Consider the following 9,150-nt stretch of genomic DNA (forward strand, 5'->3'; position numbering starts at 1 on the left):
CCATGGAGAGAGACTCCTACCCATTGATGAGATGATGAGTATGTCCAGTTTATTCTGCCATCTTTTCCTGCACACAGAATTTGCTCTCTGGTTTTATTGCTCAGAAGAGCTTACTTCCATCCAAACATTCTGAAGTCACATACAATAAGCATTTTCTGAAAATGAAGGATGATGTTTGTTTTAACTTTTGCATTCTAAGCTTCACTGTTTCTGGTTTGTTTATTCATAGGATCTGGTCTTTTAATGTAGAGGAATTGGTTAAGATCCAAAGGACCACTCAATTACTCCTACACACTCAAAATCCCTTTGGTATTAATTGAATACCAGCTCTACTGGGTTTCAGCCATAAACATTATTAAGCTGCTCATTGTTGACACTTACTCATTTCCTCTTCATTTTTGCTTTTTCTTGCACTTCAAAGAGCACTAGATTTATACAGCTACCTACCTATCATTTTAATTTTTCCTAATTTCCATACCTACAATCACTCAGAGGGATTGTGGACAATCAAAAGAATGTCTTGGCATACCTAAATAAACAATGCTTTTATTGGTCGTGTTATGCCACACTTTTTATTTTTCTAAAAAAACAACTAAGTTTGTCATGATCCACATACAATATAGAAATGGGAGTTACAGGACTCTCTGAAATGGAAATTGTATGTCATCCAGATAGTGTCAAGTCTTAGATATAAATTTTACCATGAAATTTGACTTTCTTCCTCCACCCATTGCCAGTCTTATTGAGTCCATCTGCCTTGCTGCTGGTCATCCTCTTTTTCTTCCATCTTTCTCAACAATATAGACTTCTCACATATGCTGGCTTTGTATAATGTGTCCAAAGTATGATTACAGCCCGGTCATTTGTATCTTGAGTGAGAACTCTGCATTGATAAGTTCAATGATCCATTTGTTTGAGGTTTTTTTGTTTTTGTTTTTGGCTATCCCTGGTATTCTTGGGTCTTCTCTAACACCAAAGTTTGAAAACATCAACAATAAAGTTTTTGAAAGCATACTTTTTCTAATCAAAAGTTGATTTGATTTTTCAAATCAAAAGTTTTGCTTCTATGGGGTATTGTAGGGAAAACCATTGCAACATAATTTTGATTTTTGTAGGCATATACATATCTCAACATCCAAATATCTTTTCCAAGACCATCATAGCTGCTCTGCCAAATGCTAGTCTGTGGCTTATTTCTTGAATGTTAGTTTCTTAGTCTTCTTTATATTTAATCATAGTCCCCTTAATCTTGGTGAAGGATATTAACATAGAATAATAGGATTGGAAGGGACCTTGGTGTCTGTTTCCATCTTCAATGTCTTTACAGATGTCATCATAATATTGCTTCTTGTTTCTTTTAACAGCTCTTTTGAGATTGTTTAATTTTCTTCCTGAGACCTTTGTTTTCTTGGCTTTGGCTTCCTTCCTTCCTTCCTTCCTTCCTTCCTTCCTTCCTTCCTTCCTTCCTTCCTTCCTTCCTTCCTTCCTTTTTCACAATTTGTTTTAACCTCAAAGTTTTCCTTTTTTTGTTTCTTGATTTTTTGACAGTCTCTTTTTAATTCATCCTTAACAGCTTCTTTGATTCAATTCCAGATTGTCTCTAATTCCCTGTCAATGAAGTTAAAGACTAAAAAGCAATTTCTGATCATCTCCTTGAAAATGATGGATATATAGTCAAGATTATATCATGAAAATTGTTTGTTGTTTTTTCCTTTCCCTCTAGTTTAACCTGAAACTTATGCACAGTATATTATCTGTTTCACAGTACCCCTTAGCCTCATCTTTACTATTATAATTAAATTCTTCCATCTCCTTGTACCAATAATATAGTCACTTTGATTTTTGTGTATTCTAATGATGTTGATGTATTTAAGCATCACGTGGTTGCTTGAATACTGTTGGCAATGAAGAAACCATTCAGCTGGAAGAAATGTATGTCTTTCTTTTTACTCCATTTTGGTTTCCTTTCCTATACAACTTGAAACTGTGGATAAGAAGCACATCTCCATGAGTTTTGCCTAGAAAAGGCCTGGAATCCAGTGGATTCTTTTCTTAAAAAAAGAATCATATGTCCCATTTAACTAGCCCACTTAAATAATATCAGTTCAGCCTTTTAGCCCAGCTTAAATTTCCAAGTATTTATAGTACATGGCAGTTTTATATAGAGCAGATTATTATCATAACCAATGAAGATATGACATTTTCATTGATACTATCAGATTGGGTAGCCTTGGCACCACATCTCTCAAGATATAAAATCTGACCTTGTTTTTCAGAAGGTAAATTTGTAGCCCAGGGAATACATAGCCATCAGGAGGAAAAGGATCAGTATAACCCTAATTGAATGCATATTAATTTAAAGCAGGTTGAATTCCCATTTTTGACCAGACGCATTTTTGTCTCATCTGGATAGCTCTTTGTTTTCCTTTATGTAGGGATTACTAGTATTTGGACATAGTTTCAAAATTTGATTAGCTTCACAAGAGTCCAATAATAACTGAGTTTCAGGCAAAAAGATACTGTTATACGGTCTAAATTTTGCATTTTATATATATTTTATATTGTGCATGTTTTAATACTATGTGGTTCTTTGGGTTTATTGTTTGTTTTTCTACTCAAAATCACATTGTTTGAGTTAGGCAACTTTATAAAATCCAGTAAATGAAAGAATAAATAAAAATGAAATAAATGCTGAGCTAGAAAGATGTATAGTCTGACTTGTTATAAAGAAACTTCCCATATTCCAATGGTGGAGCATGGAATCCTTTTCCTGACAAATTGTGAATCGTTGTAAGATTCACATTAATTGCTTTCTTCTCCCCTGCCTCAACAAATCCATTAAGAATACTATGTACAATATCATGTTTTTTTCCTGTGGAATCTCACATTAAGCACCAAGAAGAATGGAGCTAATAAACAACTGTGTTATATTGCATCTTTGCTTCCCCTTTTCCACCATTTCAAATATTTAATTCATTTGATTAATGTATTCAATTGAAGCACCACTGACTCCACCCAACTGAACGGTGTACAAGAAAACCAAACCAAAATAGAAAATGTAATACAATGTAATTGTACAAAGGAATTCCTCAGGGTCCTCCAGGGTACAGAGGTACTTTCTGAACAACACTGAGGGGGGGGTGTAGAGACTGCTAGAGAGGAGGGAATTATCCATAAATGGCCTTAGAACCTAAAGTAAGTGAACTTAAAGAAATTCACAAGAATAAAGTTTTCTGCCTTTTCTTCTTTGCAACAGCCCCTCACGTTGAAAATAAATAGGGGGGAGCGGGAAAGGGAGAGTGTATTTATTTATTGGTGATATTTACGTATGAAAGCAGACTCTAGATTAGGGATAGGCAACCTGGGCTCTTTTATGACTCATGGACTTCAACTCCCAGAATTCCTGAGTCAGCATAGCTGACTCAGGAATTCTGGAAGTTGAAGTCCATGAGTCATAAAAGAGCCCAGGTTGCCTACCCCTGCTCTAAATGAACTTATCTAATGAAATTCTGGTACAGATACAGGTACTTAAAATAGCAGTTCGAATTCAGTTTTCAGTTGATACTAAAAGTAAAAGAGCTGAAATTATGGACTGCTGCCACTACATACCTCCAGAAGAGCCATGTTTTCACCTGCTTCCAGAAGGCCATCGGGGAGTGGGGCCATCCATGTCTCAGTGTCAGCCCTTCAAGGTGAATCAGACTTGAATACTAGTCATCGATACTAAAACTACTTCTATTATTGGATTACAGTAACAGAATCTTGCAACTCTGAATGTGCCTCTTCTTTCCTTGTCTTTATAGAGAACCCGGGAGGGTCATCTGGGATAGTTTCTCAAATTCCATTTCTCCTTTGAGCTGGGATTTCCCTTATCTGATGATCCTCACCTAGGCTGCAGCTCTTCCTCTTCTTTCACTGGTTATTCTCCCAACCCATTAAATTCAGGAGTCAAGCTATTCTAGAAGAAGAGAGCTGCCGAAGAAAATGCCAGCTGTCAGGTCCTCCTGCCATAGTCAAGGCCCCTTATTAGGTACTCCCTAGTTATCTGGATAAAATGGGCAGAAACTATTGAGGAAAGATGGTCCCTAAAATACCCAGGACCCAGGTGATACAGAGCTTTGTAGATTTGTTATGGCTACCATATTATATAGGAGTAGAAAATGGAAGAGGATTCAGAATATTCTCCATCTCTTACATAATTTGTATTTTATTTCATTTTTATCTACTGTCTCTCAGTCATTGCTGACAAAAGTCCGTTGTACTGATAAAAATGAAAGGGTATCTTTCATCACCACTCTTGTTTTTTTTAAATAATCTTAAAAAATATTTTAAAAATAATGTTTCATTTTATGTCATTTTATTTGATAAGTTGCATTAAAAAGAATCAACCTATAAGTAAGCTTTTAGTTTAAATCAGTTTTCTAAGCCTTTTTCCCCTGATGAAGTTCTCAGGGAATCCCTGCATAAAAAAATATTGAATCTAGAGTTGACAGAATGTTAGTATAATTAGTATCCACTCACCCCACTGCTGCAAACATTAGCACTACACAGTGTGCAAAGTTCAAAAAACAATGTTTTTTTAATCATAATATTTTGTGGAATCCCAGCTGAGAAAGGCTGTTTTATAGGCTCAGTATAAATCATAGTCTAAAAAAGAAATAAAAAGATTTGCAACATTCCGTATTCAAGGACTTTACCTCATTTCCTCTGCTGGATTTACAGGAGCCTCAGGAAGGAATCATTTTGGACACTGTCCTTGTGTGAAGTTCCTTAAGTTAGTATTTCAGATCCAAACCAAGAGAAATATTATAATGCCAGAGCACCAATTGTCATCCCGTATGTTTGTGGAGATTCTCAGTCATCCAGGTCATGGTTGTTCCAAAGATGCTTTTTCAAAAGGCAGTTGGACTTTCTTTGTTTTTCCTTGATGACATTTCGCTTTCATCCAAGAAGTTTCTTCAGTTGTCATCTCATAGTTAATGATAATGACTCAATTATTCAGTGACTTGCAGTTGAATTAAAAGAGTAAAACTAGTTTAGTGCTGATCAGATGCGAAAGATAAATATTGGCACCCCACTGTTTATTTTCCTTATATTGACACAAATACTAATACCTCAAAGGCCAAGGAAGTTGCATCTTAGAAAAAGAAGAAATACTCTTAAATAAAAACAGAACTATTAGGAAAGGTGCATGAAGTACCATAGTGGAGAACAAACATGCACGTTTTCCCTCTTAACAAAATGGAAAGGTACATGAACAGCTTGTCTATACACATTTGCCACTTCCTGCTAGTAAAATTTTGTGAGATTTTACACATCTTTGAGGGACCAGCAAATCAAGGTTAAGAAAAAAAAGGATTTGCTAAAAATAAGGTAGGATGTTATTAAACATGTTGACCTTCAGAGGGCACTGTGGGTTAAATGATGCATCATTTAAAAAATATAGCAGGCAGCTATCCACCTTGGCAGTGTTTTTTTTTCTCAAAAGCAAATATGTAGGCCAGTGGTGGCGAACCTATGGCACGGGTGCCAGAAGCGGCACTCAGAGCCCTCTCTGTGGGCACACGCGCTGTTGCCCCAGTCCTAGGCCTTCAGCTGGGTTTTATAAAACTTTTTCGCTTTAGGCCTCCGCCGCCACGTGCAAAAAAAAAATATGTTCAATCAGCCAATTTCAACTTCTCGCAGGAAAAAAAAAGGTCTTGCAAAGTTGGAATTGATTGATTGAACTTTTTAGTTCCACCCAGTCTGCCGTTACCACCGCAGCCACGCCCACCCAATGGGCCACGCCCACCCAATGGGCCATACCTACCCGGCACTCGACGATGCATAAATGGGTTTTGGGTTGCAGTTTGGGCACTCGGTCTCTAAAAGGTTCACCATCACCGATGTAGGCCTTCCAAATCAGGGAACATAATGAGGGGAACACAGCCTTAATTCTTCCCTCTCCAGCTGAGACTGTTCTCCAGGATCTGTACTCTGTACTGCAAAAGACAGGGACAAGAAAAGAACTGAAGAAGTCAATTCTCTTTCCAGAGAACTTGTTATGCAAAAAGAGAGCTTTGCTTTACCCTACGAGGCAAAGGAAGTTGACAGATTCAAGCAAAAGATTTTGGATTCTGTTAAAAGGCAACAAACTACCCATTGTTTATTCGCAGCCTCCACCAATCTGGAGCTTTCCAGATGATTTATAACAACAATTCCCAGAATTTCCCAGCCAGCATGTTTCTTTGTTTTAATTGTGTTTAAGAAGCCTTTGGATTTGGCACCTGCTCTGAAGACTGCTGTGTATATGTCAAGGAACTATCTGTTGGCATGTTCTAATTGCCTTTGACGTGGATAATAATCCTGTATTAAGCCACATTTGCTTAAGATTTCTTTTTTTCTGGAATGGATACCCATAATATGCTAAGACAAACCAGTGTCTATAAGCCACAATGGCTAAGTGTACACAAGAAGATAAGTCAAAACCCAGCTAACCATATTATTTCTTAACATTATTTTATTGCCAAATTTACATGGCTGCACATCTTACCCAAAGTGAGTAAAACCAAGAGTTAAAACATGTTGCAAATCCATTAAAAGAACATGTATACAATAAGAACATGAGAGCAAAGATGTTTACCTACAGTATAAGTAGTGTGTAGGATCCCTATTACCAGAGGATCCTCAGGGTTGCCAAAACCCACCCACCCCATTTTGAGAGGTTTCCTGAAGGCTATAAGGGTTTGGGCTAACTTCATTTCGGGAGGGATGATATTCCAGATGGCGGGTACTTGGTAGAAAAGGCATGCCTCCTAGGTCCTATCAGATGGATTTTCTTTGCAGGTGGGACCCACAGCATGCCTCTCCTGCCAGACCTGACAGGATGGGTAGACATAATTAGGAAGATGTGGTCCCCCAAATAACCTAGCCCAATGCTGTGTAGGTGAACAACATCTTCTGTTTCCAGTTAAGTGGTTCTGGACTGTAATTTTCCTAATTTGCAAAATCCAGTGTGCTAATTTAATCAGGATAACAAAGGAGTGCAGCTGCTTATTTCCTTCCTTGCTAGCAAGTGTCATCTAGAGCAGTAACAAGGGTCTGCATTTTCACACTCCCATTTTTGGGAATTTATGTATAAATACCATAACTAAGCGTCATGCTTTGCATAAGAGCAAAACTACCCCTTAGGCTTTGATTTTCCAGTTATTGCAAACAATAGCAGCATCATTGCTTAGTATACTTTGAGCAAAGATATTACGACATTTCTCCATTAAGCTTTCCTGTTCATACACTCAAGTTTCCCCTATAAGCCGACCTTTGCTACCTTTTTTAAATAGCAGGGAAGACTTAGTTAAGTCACACCCAATCTGGTGAGTCACCAGGATAAAAAAAAACATATTTCCTGCTCCTTGAGGTGCAGAAAGAACCTGCAGTTACATGAAGGGGGAACAGATGGAAGGACAACCCTGTGGGTTACAGAAAGTGAGAAATATTTAATTTTGTTATCCACATAAACTGAAAACTGGGAGACCAAGCTTTCCAAGGTCTCCATCAAGAAGGCCATAAAATAGCCACAACATATTCTGTCTGTTTTGTTTTGTTTTGTCCCTTATAAACCTTGGATTCACCACTTTCCTCCACTTGTCTGCTTGCGGAAAAAACACACACACTCCAGGCAGAGGGGAAAGTTAGACAAAGGGGGCTGGGCAAGTCCAACGGAAACCAATTGTTAGGGCTTGCTTCCTATTTTATTGGCATATATTTTAATTCTCCAAGTCCCAACTGAGCAATCTTCCAATAAAAAAGTCAATTATCTATGCTTATTAAAAAGATCTTGGCTCTCTCAAAGTCAAAGTGGAGGTGAATTTCAAACAGCTTCATACTAGCAGCATGACCATTGAAAGAGGTGGAAATAAGAATAGGTGAAATTGGACATACCTACGCCACTATCTTGTACCTCTTGGGCATCTTGTTTGGACCTGATTGATGTCACAATTTCATTTGGGGGAGGGGGGGAGAGAGCTGCTTTTGTTTTCACTTTTGTTTACAGTAACTATAGTGACTACAGATGTGAGGATGAGCAGGAACTTTTGACAGGAACTTTAGCTTCACTCCTCCTCCTCCAAGATCCAGTCATCATTATTGTTCCTTTCCCTCCACCCTGCTCAGCCCCATCATCCAGATACTCCATATCTGATTCCTGGAGCTTCCAGTGACTTCAAACACCAATCCAGCCATTATGACAACATACAATTTTCATAACCATTATGAAAAGCGCCTAACTTAAAATATATCGATACACTATAATTTCATTTTTACAAATCCAAAGACCTTTAAGTGTAAGAAAAGAAATGGTGCCAAAATAACTAGGACGCTTTAAAGGGGCTTTCAAAAACTTGTTTTACAATTAATCTTCTTGTGGATGATTTCCCTCCCCCCCCTCAGTCTCTGAGATTTTGAGGGCAAAATTCTATGATCAATTTCATAAATCATTGCAATTATACTCTTTTTGTGTGGAAAGAATGGAGTTTTGTTATTTCATGGTTGTGACAGCTCAGGGGACAGGATACCAATTGAATGATGTGTTTTTCGTTAGTTTCTGAAGGGAAAGGCTGAGCACTGGTTGGTTCATGGTGTTCTTTGTATGTTGAAATTGACAGAAGTGAAGATGAAAGCAGATCAGTTTTAGTAAGGTATTAGAGGGAGAAGAAACACTAATGGTACAGAAATACACATTTTGTAGTTTGATTTCACCCAGTTTCTAATTTCCTTGATTTCAGAGCTGTTTGTTTGTTCTTTTTGCTCTATCACAGCGATGGCGAACCTTTTAGAGACNCAAAACCCACTTATGCATCGTGGAGTGCCGGGTGGGTGTGGCCCATTGGCTGGACGTGGCCCACTGGGTGGGCGTGGCTGCGGTGGAAACGGCAGACGGGGCGGGACTAAAAAGTTCAATCAATCAATTCTAACTTTGCAAGATCTTTTTTTCCCCTGCAAGAAGTTGAAATTGATTGATTGAACCTTTTTTTTTTTTTTTGCACATGGCGGAGGCCTAAAGGGAAAAAGTTTTATAAAACCCAGCTGAAGGCCTAGGACCGGGGCGACGGCGCGCGTGCCCACAGAGAGGGCTCTGAGTGCCGCCTCTGGCACCCGTGCCATAGGTTCGCC

The sequence above is a fragment of the Protobothrops mucrosquamatus genome, unplaced genomic scaffold (genome assembly GCF_001527695.2).
Source record: "Protobothrops mucrosquamatus isolate PMUCROS unplaced genomic scaffold, P.Mucros_1.0 scaffold368, whole genome shotgun sequence".
Classification (NCBI taxonomy): domain Eukaryota; kingdom Metazoa; phylum Chordata; class Lepidosauria; order Squamata; family Viperidae; genus Protobothrops; species Protobothrops mucrosquamatus.